Raw genomic sequence first — 19,732 nt, 5'->3', positions numbered from 1 at the left:
TGACTCATGTCCCATGTTTGGCACGCGTCCAGAATTTGGTGGTGCAGCGGTTCTTGAGCAGGTACCCAGGCTTACAGGATCTCCTGAGGCAGGCCAGAAAAGTCTGTGGTAATTTCTGCTGGTCATACAATGCCAGTGCTCAGCTGGCTGACATTCAAAGGGAATGCAACCTGCCCACCAACTGCCTCGTTTGTGACATGCCCACCAGGTGGAACTCAAGGTTGGCAATTCTTCAGTGGCTGCACTCACAGCAGAGGGCCATCAATGAGTACCTGTGTGAGTATGGTACCAGGACAGGGTCAGGGGAGCTTGGCTTTTTTTCACCATGCCAGTGGCTACTGATCAAGGATGCATGTACTGTCCTGTCACCATTTGAGGAGGCCATGAGGATGGTGAGCAGCGAAAATGCATGCATCAGTGATACTGTCCCTCTTGTCTTCCTGTTGTAACACACGCTCCGTGGAATAATGGACAGGGCACTTGAGCCAGAACAACGAGAGGAAGTGTCACGTACCTTACAGTGGAGTCAGACTGCTGAGGGTGGCCTCTCGCACGGTTCCGGTCTCCACGCCCCTGAGGATGGGGACAGGGAGCGTGAGGACACGAAAGGGTGCAGGTGCCTGAAGGTGGAAGTAGCAGACCTTGGAGATGCTGGGTCCTCACGGTAGAAGAGATGTTGACTGGTCACGTAGGTAGGCACCGGAAGATCAGCAGGTGTGCAGGAAGCACTGCGTGTCTGTAACAGGCAAGGTCGGCAACTGGCAGGCAATGCGGTACAATAACAGGAGGCAGGTGCGTAATCAGGAACAAGCAAGGGTCTGGCAACGTGCAAGCAAATGAGGTACAGATTCAGGAGACAAGCCAAAGTCGAAGTCCAAGCCGGGGTCAAAGGTAGTCCAGGAGATAGTAGCACAGGGTATCCAAAGAGCGAGTGTCAGGAACGGGTCACAGGAACAAGGATCACGGGAGCAAGATCACAGGAGCAAGGTCACAGGAGCAACGATCAGGTCTACAGGAGTAGCTGAAGACGATCCAGCACTGATGTCAGGCCAGGATCCGGTTTATATAGAGGGGAGTGAGCCAGGATTGGTGGAAGTGGCCGTCCGTGCGTGAATACGTACATCCGTTCAGTTTGCGTGGGTGTCTTCGCGTGTTCGGATTGGCGTACGTCCACGTGTTCGGATTGGCGTACGTCCACGTGTTCGGATTAGCATACGTCCGTTCGTCCTGGAATTCGTACGCCTCTGACGGGGACACCGCGCATGCCGCCTGGAACGAAGGGAAACTGTCGCTATACGGGGACGGGCATACGTATGGTGAGTTCCCTGACAGTGCCCCCCCCTTAAGGGCAGCCTCCGGGTGCCCCTTAGAACCGACCTTTGAGAGCGATGAAAAGCCCGTATAAGCCTCTGGGCATGAAGATTTGCTTCGGGTTCCCAGGAATTTTCTTCAGGGCCAAAGCCTTTCCACTTAATCAAGTATTGGTTTTGTCCTTGACGCTTCCTGTAATCCAGAATGGCTTCGATTTCAAACTCCTCCTCCCCGTCTACCAATATAGCTTCTGGAGGGCTTAACTCCCGACCTGGAAAGGAATTAGGTACATCAGGCTTAAGTAGAGAAGTGTGAAATACAGGATGGATTTTAAATGAGCCGGGAAGTTCAAGTTCATAGGCTACTGAATTAATTTTCTTGTTAATTGGAAAAGGTCCCAAATATCTGGGTCCCAATTTTTTAGAGGGACACGCCAGTTTCAGGTTTGCAGTTGACAGCCACACACGATCACCGATTTTTAAATCCAATTCCCCCCTTCTCTTCCTGTCAAAAAATTTTTTATCGTCCTCCTGAGCCTTAGAGAGGGTTTCTTTAAGTACCTGATTGTTGATAACAAAGAAATTCAGCCTATCCTGGACGGCTGGTACAGGAGAATCTGGTAAGGATGTTGGCAGGAAGGAGGGATGAAACCTATAGTTGGAGTAAAATGGTGACTGGTTTGTGGCGGAATGAGTAGAGTTGTTAAATGCAAATTCTGCCAAGGGTAGTAACGAAGCCCAATCCTCCTGAGAAAAAGAAGTGAAACAACATAAATATTGTTCTAACGTTTGATTAGTGTGTTCAGTCTGCCCGTTTGTTTGGGGATGGTAGGCTGAAGAGAAATTTAACTTGATACCCAGAGCTTCACATAATGATTTCCAAAATGTTGACGTGAATTGGACTCCACGATCAGAAACAATACCACCGGGAATTCCATGGAGTCTGACAATTTCTTTAATGAATACTCTGGCTGTCTCGGTTGCAGATGGAGTTCCCTTCATGGGGATGAAATGTGCCATTTTGGAAAAGCGATCCACCACCACGAAGATAGAGGAGAATCCTTCAGAGGGGGGAAGCTCAACAATAAAGTCCATTGCGATCTTATCCCATGGTCTTTCAGGGATAGGTAATGGCCTCAACAATCCCCAAGCTTTATTCTTGCTGTTTTTATTCCGGAGGCAGGTTGAACAAGAGCTAACATAGTTCCTGCAGTCTTTCGCAAGGTTTGGCCACCAGAAATGCCTTTGAACTAAATTTATCGTCTTGTGACCCCCAAAGTGACCCGCCAGGGGATAGTCATGACAAGCCTGTAGAACGGAGGTGCGAAGATTTTGAGGAATGAATAGTTTACTTCCTCGCCAGAGAAGACCATCTTTTTCTTGGAGGTTAATATCTGGAGGGACTGATGCACCTTGAGACGACTGCCGAACCTGTGACAGAAAACTGGTTTGTGTTAATAGAAAGTTCCCCGCTTGCAAAATGGTGTCCGGAGGGGATGAGGCTTCGGTTTCAGAGAACATACGGGATAATGCGTCGGGTTTACTGTTCTTGGATCCTGGTCTGTAGGTTATGTGAAAATTAAAACGGGAGAAGAAGAGAGCCCATCTTGCCTGCCGGGGCCTGAGATGCTTAGCTGTTCTGAGATATTCCAAATTTTTATGATCTGTAAAAATGAATACTGGATGTGTTGCCCCCCCAAGTAGGTACCGCCATTCTTCTAAAGCCAGTTTGATTGCCAGGAGTTCCCGATCTCCCACATCGTAGTTCTTTTCTGACGTATTTAGTTTTTTGGAGAAGAATGCTACAGGATGCATTAATGATTTAGGTCCTTGGCGTTGGGACAGGATGGCGCCTACAGCGTTCTCTGAAGCGTCCACTTCCAGAGTGTAAGGTAGAGCAGGATCAGGGTGTTTGAGTATTGGGGCCGACGTGAATAGCCCTTTTAGTTTGTCGAACGCAGCTTGGGCCTCGATGGACCATCGGAAGCGGTTTTGTTTGCTGGTGAGTTGCGTGATGGGAGCTATAACACTGGAAAAGTTATTAATAAACTTTCTATAAAAATTAGAGAATCCAATGAAGCGCTGTACCCCTTTCTTATCAGTTGGAGGTGGCCAGGATAAAATGGCTGAAACCTTTTGAGGATCCATCTCTATTCCCTCCGTTGATATTACCAGACCCAGAAAGTGAATGATCCGTCGCTCGAATTCGCACTTCTCGGCCTTGGCGTAGAGCCCATGTTGTCTTAACCTCAGGAGAACTTGTTTCACATGGTCACGATGGGTTTCTAGAGAGTCTGAAAATACCAAAATGTCATCTAAATAAACAATTACAAACAAATCCAAAAAGTCCCTGAAAATGTCATTAACAAAATGTTGAAAAGTAGCTGGTGCGTTGCAGAGTCCGAATGGCATGACCAGGTACTCAAAGTGGCCAAAACGTGTCCGAAAGGCCGTTTTCCATTCGTCCCCCTTACGGATTCTGATTAGATTATAGGCCCCTCGTAAATCCAGTTTCGTAAATATTTTGGCTGATCGAAGTCTCTGGAATAATTCTGGAATCAATGGAAGGGGGTAGCGATTTTTAATCGTCACTTTATTTAAATCCCTGTAATCCACACATGGGCGGAGCGAATGATCTTTCTTTTCAACGAAAAATATTCCAGCACCGGCTGGGGAAGAGGAATGTCGAATAAATCCTTTCTTGAGGTTCTCCTTGATGTATTCTTTGAGGACCAGGAGTTCAGGTTCCGATAGAGGGAATATCCTCCCGAATGGAATTTCGGCTCCAGGTAGTAACTCGATTGGGCAATCGTAGACCCGATGAGGAGGGAGTGTGTCTGCCTTTCTTTTGTCAAACACGTCCAGGAATCTGTGGTATGTGACTGGGACCAACCTCTGGAGCTCAGATGTAGAACCCGAACAGGCAATGACCGGAACCAGGTGGTTTGAGGTCCTGACACAATTTTGGAGGCAGTAAGTGGATCGAAACACGACCTCACCGGTTATCCAGTTTATTTGGGGATTATGGGCTTGTAGCCATGGCATTCCTAAAATAATTGGGAAGAGTGGTGAAGAAATGACATCCAGGCAGATTAATTCTTGGTGATCGGATAGAATGTTGGCAAGTAGTGGCTGAGTCTCATGGGTAATAGGACCTGATCTGATGTTGGATCCATCTGCTAACCTTATAGAAAGTTGGCGTTGCTTGGGTACCAATGGAATGTTGTGTTGTAGAATGAGGCCGCGTACACACGCGGGGACTGTTCGCCCAACTTTGTCCGCCAAACAGTTTCAGCGGACAGTCCGCTCAAAATTAGCATGGACGGACTTGCCCACACACGACGAACGAACAGTCCGCTGAAACCGTGCGCGATGACGTGAACGGCACGTACGACGGGACGAAAAATACGACGTCCTATACACTGCAATGCAAACCTCGGCGTGTAAATCCTTTCTGAGCATGCGCGGAACTTAGTTTGACGAACAAGCCTACACACGAGGGGACTGTTCGCTGAAACAGAGTTTCAGCGGACAGTTTTTCGGAATTTCCAAAAAACTTTGTTCAGCAGACTGTCCGCTGAAAGCCCACACACGAGCGGACTGTCCGCCGAAACACTGTTCAGCGGACAAAGTTGAGCGAACAGTCCCCGCGTGTGTACGCGGCCTGAGAGTATGGTCAATGAAGCAACTACAGGCGCCCAAATCAATTATAGCTTGGACCTGGAGTGTTCCTCCTGGAAGCTGTAAGGAAAAGGGAACAGCTATATGAATTGATTTTGTCAGAGGTAATGCATTGGATACAAGAGGTGAGTCTTTGAACTTACGAATCTTATTTGGACATGTATTCGCATAGTGACCAGTTTCCCCGCAGTAAAGGCAAAGGTTATTCTGGCGCCGGCGTAGCTTCTCTTCAGGAGACAATGGTGAGCGAAGTAGCCCTAATTGCATTGGCTCTGGAGCTTCGGAAATGGGAGCAGGTGTGGAAGCAGGAGGATAATTCGGAGCCTTGGGTAACATCCAAGTGGGGCGAAACTGGCCAACTCTTTCAGACCTCCGTTCCCTAAGACGGCGGTCAATTTGGATCGATACCTGTATGAGGTCTTCCAAAGAACTGGGAACTTCGATACGGGCCAACTCGTCTTTTAATGATTCGGACAATCCGATGCGGAATTGGTAACGTAGGGCGGCGTCGTTCCATTGAGTGTCAGAACTCCACCGCCTAAAGTCCGTCACATAATCCTCTACAGGTCTGCGACCCTGTCGCAGGGCATGGAGACTGGCCTCAGCAGTTGTGGCACGCTGAGGATCGTCGTATAATTTAGCCATCTCATCCAGAAAAGAGTCCATGGTATCAAGTAAAGGGCTGGCCTGTTCCAAGAGGCGATGGGCCCAGGTCTGAGGTTCCCCCAGAAGCAAGGAGACGATGAACCCTACTTTTGTGCTTTCCAAGGAGAAGGTGCGAGGCTGTAGCAGGAAGTATAGTTGGCATGCATTACGAAAAGCACGGAATTTGCTGCGATCTCCGGAAAATCGCTCTGGAGTAGGAACTCGAGGCTCCGGGGATGGCACCACTATTGCAGGCATGGATGCTGGGGTTGCCGGACTGGCGGACCGAGATGCTGTAGCCCCCTGGGAGGCAGTAGTGTTTGGAGTTAATGTCTCCACCCTCTGCTCGAGTTGATGGTAACCATCCTGCAGGCCTTGAACTGCTTGGGTAAGGGCAGAGATTTGTTGGCACAGAGCTTCCAAAGGTGAGGCCCCCCTGTCTGACTCCATGTTTCTGGCTGGATCGTACTGTCACGTACCTTACAGTGGAGTCAGACTGCTGAGGGTGGCCTCTCGCACGGTTCCGGTCTCCACGCCCCTGAGGATGGGGACAGGGAGCGTGAGGACACGAAAGGGTGCAGGTGCCTGAAGGTGGAAGTAGCAGACCTTGGAGATGCTGGGTCCTCACGGTAGAAGAGATGTTGACTGGTCACGTAGGTAGGCACCGGAAGATCAGCAGGTGTGCAGGAAGCACTGCGTGTCTGTAACAGGCAAGGTCGGCAACTGGCAGGCAATGCGGTACAATAACAGGAGGCAGGTGCGTAATCAGGAACAAGCAAGGGTCTGGCAACGTGCAAGCAAACGAGGTACAGATTCAGGAGACAAGCCAAAGTCGAAGTCCAAACCGGGGTCAAAGGTAGTCCAGGAGATAGTAGCACAGGGTATCCAAAGAGCGGGTGTCAGGAACGGGTCACAGGAACAAGGATCACGGGAGCAAGGTCACAGGAGCAAGGTCACAGGAGCAAGGTCACAGGAGCAACGATCAGGTCTACAGGAGTAGCTGAAGACGATCCAGCACTGATGTCAGGCCAGGATCCTGTTTATATAGAGGGGAGTGAGCCAGGATTGGTGGAAGTGGCCGTCCGTGCGTGAATACGTACATCCGTTCAGTTTGCGCGGGTGTCTTCGCGTGTTCGGATTGGCGTACGTCCACGTGTTCGGATTGGCGTACGTCCACGTGTTCGGATTAGCATACGTCCGTTCGTCCTGGAATTCGTACGCCTCTGACGGGGACACCGCGCCTGGAACGAAGGGAAACTGTCGCTATACGGGGACGGGCATACGTATGGTGAGTTCCCTGACAGGAAGAGGAGGACTTCCTTACCTCTCAAGGCCCCCTTTATCCAGATAGTATTCCTGTGGGCCCGCCAAACACACAGGAAGAAGAGGAGGATTGTGTCAGCATGGACGTGTAGGATAACACTCAGTAGCAGTCTTCAAGGGATGGTCCCCAGAAACCCAAGGAGTTGTATGTGGCTGGGAGGAGGTTGTTACAGATCATGTGATCCTTAGTGACCCAGAGGACTCAGAATCTAATGCCTCTGCAAACTTACGCTGCATGGCCTCCCTGATTCTGCAAAGCCTGCGAAAGGACCCTATGATTCGTGACAATCCTTCTTGATCCACATTACAAGGGTAAGGTTGCAGAACTCATCCTGCCTTCGCCGAGGGAGCAGAGGATGAAACATCTTCAGGAGGCCTTGAAGAAAGGTTTGTGCAATGTGTTTCCAGACCCTGGGAGGTTACAATTTCCTGGTGCTGGACAACGTGTTGCTGAGGCTTCGTTCAGAGGAAGAGCGATGGAGAAGGTGACCGGCTGACCGATGCCTTTAGACAATTTTTCAGTCCTCAGCGCCAAGGTCTGATCAGTTCAAGCAACCATCGCCAGCGTCTGCATTACATGTTGCAGGAATATCTAGGGGCAAGAGAAGACTTGGAGACCTTTCCAACAGACTGTCCACTGGGTTAATGGGTCTTGAGGATGGACCACTGGCCAGAACTTGCTCAATATGCAATTGAGCTACTGGCCTGTCCTGCATCCAGCGTTCTTTCTGAACGCGCATTCAGTGCTGCTGGAGGGTTTGTAACGGATCATAGAGTGCGCTTGTCCACAGACTCCGTTTATAGGCTCACATTCATAAAAATTAATCAGTCCTGGATCAGCAGCAGCTATCAAGGACCTGATGCTGATGTAACTGATTGATTTTTCTATGAATGTGGGATCCCTTGAAGACTGCCTATGCTGGGCGACTATCCTATTCCTCCTCAATCTTGATGGTTCTAGCTTCCAACAATATTTTTGGTTTAGGGTACCACCATCACTGACTAATTTTTCTGCCCCTGTTTAACAGGGGCATGTAATTACAATTTTTGATATAATATTTAGAGTATCTGTTAGGGCTTACAGTGTTGTGGCACCACCACCCTCACCAAAGGCCTAATTTTTCGGCCCTTGTTTAACAGGGGCATGTAATTACAATTTATGACATAATATTTAACACCAAGAGTAACTGTGAGGGCTTACAGTGTTGTGGCACCACTACCACCACCACCACCAAAGGCCCAATTTTTCTGCCCCTGTTTAACAGGGGCATGTAATTACAATTCTTGATCTAATATTTCACAGCAGGGCCCATCCCTGCACCCACCAAGAGTAACTGTGAGGGCTTACAGTGTTGTGGCATCACCAACACCTAAGGCCCAATTTTCTGCAGAGTATATAGGGCAGGCCATATAGTATATATACTTCTGTTCAGAGTATATAGTGCCTGGGGGCCCCCCCACACCATTTTTATTTTAAATTTGGGTGTGGGGTTCTCCTTAATATCCATACCAGACCCAAAGAGCGTGATAATGCAGTTTTTCTCAATGATTTTCATCTATATTGCCGGGACCCGACAATACATTAAATTACTTTTTTTCCTTTAGAAATGTAATTTTTCTGTGGTATTGTTCTAAACACGGGAAAACTGCGGCACTTTACAGGCATACTATAGACACCCCCAGGCACGATATTTAACCCTTGCATGACTAAGCCTATTTTTGGAATTTGGTGTTTACAAGTTAAAATCCATATTTTTTGCTAGAAAATTACTTGGAACCCCCAAACATTATATATATTTTTTAGCAGAGACTCTAGAGAATAAAACGGCGATTGTTGCAATATTTTATGTCACACGGTATTTGCGCAGTGGTGTTTTAAACGCAACTTTTTGGGAAAAGGGACACTTTCATGAATAAAAAAAAAACAAAACAGTAAAATTAGCCCAATTTTTTTGCGTAATGTGAAAGATAATGGTACGCCGAGTAAATAGATACCAAACATGTCACACTTTATAATTGCGCGCACTTGTAGATTGACGACAAAATACGGTACCTAAAAATCTCAATAGGCGACGCTTTAAATTTTTTTTACGGTTACCAGGTTAGCGTTACAGAGGAGGTCTAGTGCTAGAATTATTGCTCTCGCTCTGACGATCGCGGAGATACCTCACATGTGTGATTTGAACACCGTTTACATACGCGGGCGCGACTTCCGTATGCGTTTTCTTTGCTTCGCGAGCTCGCGGGGACGGCGGGCGCTTTAAAAAATTTTTTTTTATTTTTTGATTTATTTTATTTATTTTAAAATGACTAAATTGTTTTAAAAAAAAACAATTGATCACTTTTATTGCTGTCACAAGGAATGTAAACATCCCTTGTGACAGTAATAGGTGGTGACAGGTCCTCTTTATGGAGGGATCGGGGGTCTAAAAGACCCCCCACCCCTCCTTTACACTTCAATGTATTCAGATCGCCGAAAACGGCGATTCTGAATACCGGATATTTTTTTTAAACCGGCGCCATTGGCAGCCGAGTAAACGGGAAGTGACGTCATGACGTCGCTTCCGTGTTTACGATGAGGAGACTGGAACGAAGCCGATTACGGCTTCGTTCCAGTTCCTTCCCAGCAGCCGGAGGCGTCGGATCACTAATCGGTGCTCCCGATCGAGCGGAAGCACCGGTAACAGCGGCGAGAGGCGGCGGGAGGGGGGGACGTCCCCTCCCGCTCCTCCGGCATAACAGCCGAGCGGCTTTTAGCCGCATCGGTTGTTATGCCTGGATAGCCAATCGCCTGCTGCAAAAAACGGTACCGGGATGATGCCTGCAGGTGCGGGCATCATCCTGGTATAACCCCCGGAAGCCGAGTACGCAGATCTGCGTACGCTCGGCGGGAAAGGGTTAAAGGAATATTAAATTTTTATTGTTTCACTTTAAGCGTTCTTAAAATCCCTTCCCCTGAAAAAACATCAGTTTTTAAAACTTTTTTTGCATTGATAAATGTCCCCTGTGACAGGCCCCGGGTCCCCAGACACTTTTTATGGCAATAACTTGCATATAAGCCTTTAAAATTAGCACTTTTGATTTTTCACGCTCATGTCCCATAGACTTTAACGGTGTTCGCGTGTTCGAACAAACTTTTTGCATGTTCTGTTGAGAACCGAACCAGGGGATCTTTGGCTCATCCCTAGTTCTCACTAATACAGTAAACAAACTGGAACAGTTTTGTTAATATTGTGTGAGCATCTTATTATTAGTACAATTGGTAAGATGACTGAACCCAGGGTGTCAGAGGTGATGGAGATTTTGCAGAGTCGAGGCAACCAGTGGGGTACAGAGTCTATTAGCAGCCCTCACTGGGTTACTGTTACACAACAACCACCATTTTATTCTCCAGAGCCTTTGCTTTTAGAACATTATATAATATTTGGGGGTTCTAAGTAATTTTCTAGCAAAATAAATTCAAACTTTTACATGACAAAATTACAGAATTATCCTGGACGTAAAGTGGTTAAAGCACACTAACGCAAGATGTCAGTGTTACATATCATGAAAATATGTATAAGGAACTACCGGCAAGCACCATTCTGAGAAGGGGTGGAACCACATTAGAATGAAGCAGTGTAAGTGCAACTGTTCTACAACTAGTTTCAGTTTTTGACTTCCTGAAAAGAAGTAACGCCTGGAAACATACAGTCTGCTACTGAAACAGCCAAGAATCATTCCAAAAGTAAGCAAAATTGACATAAATTTCTAACTTTATAGATCCCTTCAACTTCTATTTCATAGATTATTTTGCTCTATATAGAAAATGAAAGTAAGATCACATTCCATAAGTACTATGTACATTACATACAGTATGTGCAACTACTGTCTGTTTAAATAGTAGGACTTAAATCCCTACTATATGTAGCACTGACCCCCGAAGGAACTGCTGGCTTTATTGGGCTTACTGTTACCTTCTTGACCTTGTCTCCGTCTGGGGTTTCCCATGGTAGATGGCCCAAAGAAATGTGAAAACTGACACTGAATCTTCTTTTGGGTTATTTATTTGAAAATAGAAACAGAGTCTCTCAGTTTAGGGTAGAGGGTTAGGAGGAAGTTCAGGTACTTTTGGACTGCAAAAATAGAAAGTCTCTTATAGAAGAAATCCAGAGAATAACCGTTTCACAGCTGGGTTCTCACAACCCCTCCTCTCACTAGGCCTAGCAGCCGGTAAGGTGTTAAGTAAAGCAAAGTCTCTGCCACAGACTTGGATGTAGAATACTTAAGAAAAGTCTCTGCCACTGATGTAGAATAAGGTGAACCGATTTTTAAAATGATATGCGGGGGCATATTTTTTTTTTACTAGTAATGGCAGCAATCAGCAACTCGTAGCGGGACTGCGATATTGTGGTGGACAAAATCGGACACTAAGTGACACTTTTGAAACTTTGTGGGAACCAGTGACACTAATACAGTGATCAGTGCTAAAAATATGTGCTGTCACTGTACTAATGACACTGGCTGGAAAGAGGATAACATCTAGGGCAATCAATGGGTTAAATGTGTGCCTGACAGTAAAATCACCTGCCCCGCAGTGAGCAAACACTAAGGGAAAACATAGATCCCTGTACCTGCTTTGCAGGAACACAGGATCAATGTCTTCCACACTGACAGAATGGCGTACTGCCTTGTTTACATAGGCAGACCACTAGGCAAGTCTGCCGGATCCGCTGATTGGCTCTGATACCCAGAAATGCAGGATCACGTATATAAGTGATCCTGTGCAGCGCAACCACCATGTAGCAGTAAATCTGCTATCAGGCGATCGGCAACTGGTTAAGATCATCAGCATTATGATAACTCATAGGCAATAGGCACTCTATCATGGCACTGGCTCTGTCACATAACATAGCTGTTGGGTGCTGATTTTGTTAACTTATGACCAATAAGTGCCTGTTGCCTGTGAGTTCTGATACCATCCATTATGCCAGAGAGACAGACACAGTGCAATGTAGTCTATTCACTGACACCTCTAAAGCACACCTGTGCTGAAGGCTTGAAGGCACTGGCAGCCCCACAATTGGATCTGCTTCCCCTCCATTTCTGCTGCTGGACATCGTCAGCTGAGCTCAGCTGCCTCTCTCTGCCCATCACCCCCTCCTCCTGCCTCACAGCCTCTCAGGTCTCACTCTCTGGGCCCCGGCTACTACTGGGTGGGGAGCGGAGGAAAATGACTCTGCCGGGGAAGGCAAGGAGATAAGCAGGCAGGCGGCTGGCCGGGATTTGAGCCAAGGCAGAAGAACATGTGAGCGGAGCTGAATGGGCATGTGCCGGAAACTGAAGAAATAGTCCATCCGCTCCAACCAGCACATCATCATCAGAAAGGGACACAGGTTTATTCTGCACTGACTATCTTTGAAAATTGCCCCAGCTCTTGTTGAAGTCAAATCCGGGGACAAAACCGGGGACAGACTTGGTCTGGGGACAGTGTCCTCAATCCGGGGACTGTCCCCTGAAACCGGGGACATCTGGTCACCCTAATGTAGATTACTTGTGAAAAGTCTCTGCCACAGACTTGAGCGTAACTGAGGGACACAAATTTAAAGAGCTATCATACGCTACCAGTATCTCTCAGCCGGTCCGGCAATACCGTATGAGTGTAGATCCATTAAGTGTCCTTCAACTGAGCCTCCAGGCTCCTTCAGAGAAACCAGCCTTACGCATGGCCTTCTCCTGAAGAGTCCTCCCCTGGATGCTTCTCCAGTTGCTGGGCCTCTCCTTAGCTGAGACGGCAACGGACCACTTTTGAATCATTAGGCCCCGATATCCATTCAGGCCTGTCCCTGCAGTTGCTTCATCTCGGGCTATCCAGCCCCGAGACTTGAAATGCATGGATCTGAACCCCAGGCCAGGAGGGCCATGGGGGCTGGTCAGGTGGACCAGAACCCAACAGACAGAAAATATCTTCTGGGACGGAACCCTGAAGCATGTGATGTCAGTACCTTAAATACCACCTCCTAGAATGCACAGCAGGAGAACACTCCCACTGGGCTTATTCCGAGAGAAAAAATGGCATTCAATACACCCAGCTAAACTGCGTTCTCACACTTGCCGGCGGCGACAGCGACACCCACAGCTAAGGAGAACTCAATGCAGTCCAGCTAGACTGGTACTGAAACCATAATTTAGCAAAATTAGCCCTAAAACCCAACTGTGGTTTCAGGAATATACATTTTCAAAAACATATCGCGCATGCTCGTCAGGAGCTAGTGCTACATATATTATTTTTTTGCTGTCTGGGGGTAAATCTCCCTTTATTTGCTATCCAGAGAGACATGCCACAAAGTTAGATAAAATCTCCCACAGTGAGGACAATTCTGCTCTTAAGCATACACTAGTAGATCTTGGATTTAATTTTTGTACAGAAATTTTACATACACCCGTTTGAAAGTATTTCAAAACTTTGATTTTAACATTTGATTTTGCAATGTGGCTGAGTTCACACTGGTATGACAAATGCTCTGACATTGGGAGCACAAGTCCCATGACATGTATAAATGAATGGGTTCCTATGAGAGCCATCTTAACTAGTCCAACACAAGTCATCCAACTTTGAAAAAGGTTCCTGCACTACTTTAGTCCAACTTTGATCCTACTTTAGCCCACTGAATCTCAATGAAGTCGTATCAAAGTCAAAATCATCCGATTTTGGCATGCGACTTGTGCTCTAAAGATCTTGAAGGGGAAGCCCACTCCAAAAATAAAAAATAAACGGCATAGAGTCCCCCTCCAAGACCATACCAAAGGTTCTGGTATGGATTTTAAGGGGAACGACCATGCCAAAAAAAAACAGCGTGGGGTCCCCCCTAAGATCCATACCAGACCCTTATCTGAGCACACAGCTCGGCAGGTCAGGAAAGGGGGTGGGGACATGCAAGCGTCCCCCTCCTGAACCATACTAGGCAACATGCCCTCATCATGGGGGGTGGTTGCTTTGGGGCGGGGGGCCTGCGACTTCCACTCCAAAGCACCTTGTCCCCATGTTGATGGGGACAGGGGCCTCTTCCCTACAATCCTGGCTGGTGGTTGTGGGGGTCTGCGGGCAGGGGATTATCAGAATCTGGAAGCCTCCTTTAACAAGGGTGCCCCTAGATTCCAGCCCCCCACCCTATGTGAATGCGTATACATTGTACCCCTACCCATTCACCTAAAAAAAGTGTCAAAAAAACAAACAGTACACAGGTTTTTGACAAAATAATTTATTAAATCAGCTCTGGCATCTCTTCTCCTTCTGATTTCTTCTTCCTCCAGCGATGTTTTCATCCTCTGGTTCTTCACCCTCCACTGATGACATATTTCTCTTGCTCTTCTCTCTCCACTGATGCATTCTCCCTCTACCAGTTCTCCTCTCGACACTGTCTTCTCCCTCTGATGGTTCTCCTCTCTCTGCTGTCTTCTCCCTCCAATCTTCACCCAACTCTCGCTCCTGCTGTAATGCTAGGGCCGCCGTGTGCCATTACTTATATAGCCATGGGGCATGGCCACTTAATGACATCATCCGGAGGCCCTACCCCTTGTGACATCACCGACCCATCATGCCAAGGGTAAGGGGGCGGGGCCTCCAGATAACGTCACTGGGTGTCCATGCCCTATAGCTATAAAAGTAAATGGCACACAGCGGCCCAAGCATTACAGTGGGAGAGAGCATCGGGTGAAGATCGGAGAGGGCTTCCAGATTCCGATACGCCCCCCACCGGCAGACCCTGATAACCACCGGCCAGGGTTGTCGGGTAGAGGCCCTTGTTTGAAATCTTCACACCTGTGATCATCCTGGAATAAGCTTCCTTCATCTCTGTAATAGGGATCCATCAGATCTGGTAAGAGGCTACTCTCTTTTCTTGTGGATGCAACACTTTGGCATTTTTCTTGAACACTGGTAGCCACGGAGTTGAATACCATTTTCACTTGTCACACCCTTTATTAAATGTATGAATTTTCTTATGGACTTGAACTTTTTCAACTTAACCAAATTTTTTTACGCACTGCAATTGCAATTTTTTGCACAATGACATTTTGAATAATGCAGTTGTTATGCCATCTGTTTTTTGTATCATTAAGTTGCTATCATATTGTTTACACACACACATACTTTATGTGTGAACACTTAGGTAGATATCTTGTTTATTCACTTTATTTTGTTCATTATCACATCAGATCACTATTTAACTGCTTGCCGACCAGCCGTTGTCATTATACTGCGACAGGTCGGCTCTCCTGAGTGAATTGCCGTAGGTGTACGTTGGCTGCTTTAAGAGCTCTAGGGGACGCTCGAGTGCACCCACGACGCTGGAGCCAATATGCATGGCTGGTGGTCGCGATGTCTGCCGGCCACCCAAAATCTTTTTCTCACAAAGACAGAACGGGGATCTCTCATTGTAAACAGATAGATCCCCATAATGTCAAGGAAGTAAATAGAGATCGTTTGTTCCTAGTAATCAGGAACAGCAATCTTTCTCTACTGCCAGTCAGTCCCATCCCCCCACAGTTAGAAACACCTCTCTAGGACACACCTAACCCCTTGCTCTCTCCCTCGTGTTAACCCCTTCCCTGCCAGTGACATTTATACAGTAATCAGTGGCTATTTTAAGCTCTGATCACTGTACAAATGTCACAAAAGTGACAAAAATGTGTCAAAAGTGTCCGATCTGTCTGCCGCAATGTTGTAGTCCCACTAAAAATCGCAGATCACTGCCATTAGTAGTAAAAACAAAAATAATAATAAAAATGCCATAACACTATCCCCTATTTTGTAGACACTATAACTTTTGCACAAACCAATCAATATTCACTTATTGTGATTTTTTTCTTTACCAAAAATATGTAGAAGCATACATATTGGCCTAAACTGATGAAGAATTAATATTTTCTTTTTAATTGGGATACTTATTATAGCAAAAAGTTAAAAATATTGTTTTATTTCAAAATTGTCGCTCTTTTTTTGTTTATAGCGCAAAAAAATGTAGTTTGGGTCTTGCGTCGCATGACCGTACAATTGTCAGTTTAAGCGACACAGCGATGTATCGCAAAAATGGCCTGGTCAGGAGGAGGGGAAATTCTTCTGGGGCTGAAGTGGTTAAAGGAACAGTGAACCATTAGCTATTTCTCTTCTGGTGACCCGTCTGGACACCTCACACTGGAATGCTTCACACCGTCGGTGCATATGCGCCTGGGTATGTACCTGGGATCCCCCTCACACAGGCAGGATGCCCCTGACCAGCCATGGATACATGGAACAACAAGGTGAACTGACCAAGAAAAAATTTGGATTTTAATTATTTGTACTTTTAAAGGCACATCCTGTGGATTTTGTCTTCTACTGTACTACTTTGATTATCTTATGGTGTCAGATTTGTTATGCAAGGGTGTACCAATACTAATTTTATTGATTTTCTATCTGTAATTGCTTTTATTATTTCTGTTTAAATACAGTACATTTAATTATTTTTAGACTATTTCTAGTTTATCTATCCATGTGCCTTTAAAAGTCCAAATAATTAAAATCCTAAATTTTCTATAAGTAATATCGGGACGTTGGCACATTAGTACCTCGTGCATTCACAGTGTCACCCTGTGATAGCACATTGTAATTCCAAATATTTCTGGAACTGACCAGGGAGACAGCACCTCTCCCCTGGGTCCAGTCTCTTCTCCTGCCTCATGGTAACTAACTTCTACTCAGCAGACAAGATGGTGTCCTTGAATCTTTCCTTGCCAGAGAATCCTGGGATGTGTAGTCCTGTCCCCATACAAGACTATGGAGTTGTTTTTGATTTCCCAGAATGCTTTACTGCTGATTGGCTCCCTCCCCCTGCCAATGAGGAGGCAGGGGAGGATGCAGAGCAAACGGGGTCAGTGTCAGTGAGGAGAGGGAGGGGGGAATAAATCCCCCTCAGGGGCTGACAGGCACACTCTCCCTCAGTGAGAGGCTTGGCCAGCTTGACATGGCCAAGGGAGATGCGGACCACGGTCAGCTTGGCATGGCCACGGGAGATGCGGGACACCTGCTACAGGTGCAAACTGACCAAGAATGCAGACAATGTGTAAAAAATGCAGTCAATGCAAATGCAAAGTACAATATTTAAAAAATATATCGATGTATAGCAGTGCAATCAATATGCACAACCAATCAATAAATGGCAATAAACAAAAATATAAAACATATCAATGAATATTCCCTAGTTATCCATGTGCATTTAACCAGGAACGATGGATAAAAAAGTGCGGTCAATGTGCACAACCAATCAATAAAAAACAATAAACATCAGTAAATAAATACTTCAAGCTCATATAAGTTCCCTCTCGACACATGCAAATGTATCCGTGACCAGAGCAGCATCTATTTTAGACACTAGCTCCTTCGTTTTGCATGCATTTTGCGAGTGGTTAGTGTAGGGACAGGTTCCCCGTCTGTCAGGTAGAGTGTTCAGGAGAGTTAGGGAAAGGTTTTGGAGGAGTATGGGTAGTGCAGGGACTTACTTCCATTTAGGAAACCTCCCGTTTGGGTGTGGACTGGCCAGGCTGCATTTCCACTCCTCATTGGAGAAGCTGTCAGTATCATTATTCACCTATGGACTTTTATCATGGACTTTTAATAGACTAACAAAAAAAAATAAAACCGCACTGAAAACCCCCAAAAAATGAAAAAATTTCTTTTTCTTACTTTACCAAGCAAGAGGAAAAATGTCAAGCAAGAAAAAAAAAATTCTCAGATAAATATCCAAGAAATGAATCTTAGAAATAAATACAAATAGTCCAAAAAAATTACAAATGAATGTTTCACAGGATATAAGGCTGCTGCTCCACAGTGGGATACACACACATAAACATAGATAGAAAATAAACAAAAGAGCTGCGCCAAATAATATAAATAAAAAAAACCAAACAATTATAAAGAAAAGTCCATGGAAACTTTATGTTATCCAAAAAAGGAAGACGATCGCACCACAGGGATTCCACACTTCCTTATCACTATAGTGTCCCACCACCGACAAAACAGTGCGCTTACCAGACGGTAAAAGCACAAGGAGCGTTTAGAGTACCAAGCCACCGACAGCTCCTCACCTCCACCGGACACTTTATCCTTTATCCCTCAGGAACGAATGATCCATACACTGTAGCCGCTCCACATTCTCATAAGTAACCCAGTTTCACGTTCGTAATATAAAAAGAAAAGAAGCCTCCCATAGTGTAAAAAACTTCAATGCTTTTTTAATTAGTAGAAATACACTTACATAAAAACGAACGTTTTCCGCATGTAAAAACAAGCCGGCCGGCAAAAAACGAGAGCCCGTCACAGCGATCCCCCTCAAGTCATTTTCTTTGGTTCCGGTAAACTGACATGTTTTGGAAAAGTTAAGTCTATAGTAGTAGTAGGGGTTCCCGCTCGAGGCGATACACTCCCCGAATTAATGGTCAGCCAGCCAAAGACATTGCAAGTTGCGGCCATATCATCTGCGTTTGCCCACAACATCTCCTGGGACATGTTCTCAAACAGATCATAATCCCCCGCATCGGATAGGGAATCTATCTCCGAATCCCCCAACTCCTCTGCTGGCAAGTAATTACGTAGTCCTGCTTAACACAATCGTCCCATATTTCTCACCGGTAACTGTGGCGGACTCGGGAACGATCTCCTTCCTCCCATCTGATCCGGGTAGACTTTGGGATGGTCCTCTACTGCGGCCGCACGAGGCCTTGACATAGCCCACTCTCTATGAGGTGGGTGCGGTACCCGTAGTGGTGGTGGTGACGCTAGATGAAGTTGTCTCCATAACATCCGGAGTAGCTCCTCCGGCAAATGTAGTAGCAGCATCTCCCTCCGGGACACCGGAAGCAGCAGGGAACGTAGAGGTTGTAGGCCTCACCATAGGAGCGTAGGCAATAGACTCCTCAGTGGTAATGCCCGTGGCCCAGTCCATGTGGTAGGCCCGAGGTGGTACGATGGGTTGTTCCACCTTGAACAAGTACTCTCCACACCGCAGGCAACGAACAAATGGCCGGGGACTTGCGACCAGTCCCTCGCACGTTCCGCAGAGCATTCCAAGGGCCTCAACGTCTCCCGACGTGTACAGGACAAACCGCCCTTGAAGTAACAGGCAGATTCCCGTACCCGTCAAAACAGTCCCGGCAGTCTCACATTTGTGGGCTTTCCCACCTAATACATCCAGGGTCCCATGCTGGACGATGTCCCTGGCACTCTGAGCATTTTCACTTTTTTCTCCTTCCGCAACAGAATACAGCCTACTTCCTCTTTCTCCTATGAGAAACAGGCAAGACTCCTCACACTGGTTCCTCTGGTCATGCAACTCGCAGGCTTTTTCCAACTCCACCCACAGCTTACACACCAACAGTGGATGTCAATCATTCTTTGCAGAAATGGTACAGTCCAAAAAAAATAATAACTCTCTACCATGTAGATACCATGTGGACAGTTCTCTTTTTTTCCTTTTTCGTTGCGGGGGGGGGGGGGGGGGGGTAATGGTAAATCCCGGACGACGAGTAAATGCCACATGTACCACTGACCCCGGAAGGAGCTGCTGGTTTTATTGGGCTTACCGTTACCTTCTTGACCTCGTCTTTGTCTAGGGTTTCCCATGATAGATGGCCCAAAGAACTGAAGAAACCGACACTGGATCCTCTTTTTGGGTTATTTATTTAAAAGATAACACAGTCTCTCAATTTAGGGTAGAGGGTTAGGAAGAAAGTTCAGGTACTTTTGGACTGCAAAAATA

General features: G+C 46.5%; 1 protein-coding gene across 1 annotated transcript in view; it reads left to right on the top strand.

The window, feature by feature from the left end:
- Positions 1-10,563: 10,563 nt before the first annotated feature.
- Positions 10,564-19,732, top strand: part of LOC143924351 (caspase-3-like) — a 123,506-nt gene continuing 114,337 nt past the window's right edge. Inside the window, exon 1 of the mRNA XM_077448625.1 lies at positions 10,564-10,686. The gene's annotated coding sequence lies outside the window, so the exon portion shown is untranslated. The remainder of the gene's footprint in view (positions 10,687-19,732) is intronic.

This window comes from Lithobates pipiens, unplaced genomic scaffold (assembly GCF_037356315.1).
Source record: "Lithobates pipiens isolate NorthernLeopardFrog02 unplaced genomic scaffold, aLitPip1_a1.2 Scaffold_22, whole genome shotgun sequence".
NCBI classification, from domain to species: domain Eukaryota; kingdom Metazoa; phylum Chordata; class Amphibia; order Anura; family Ranidae; genus Lithobates; species Lithobates pipiens.
The sequence above is the reverse complement of the archived record's forward strand: the minus strand, read 5'-3'. Positions and strand labels throughout refer to the sequence as shown.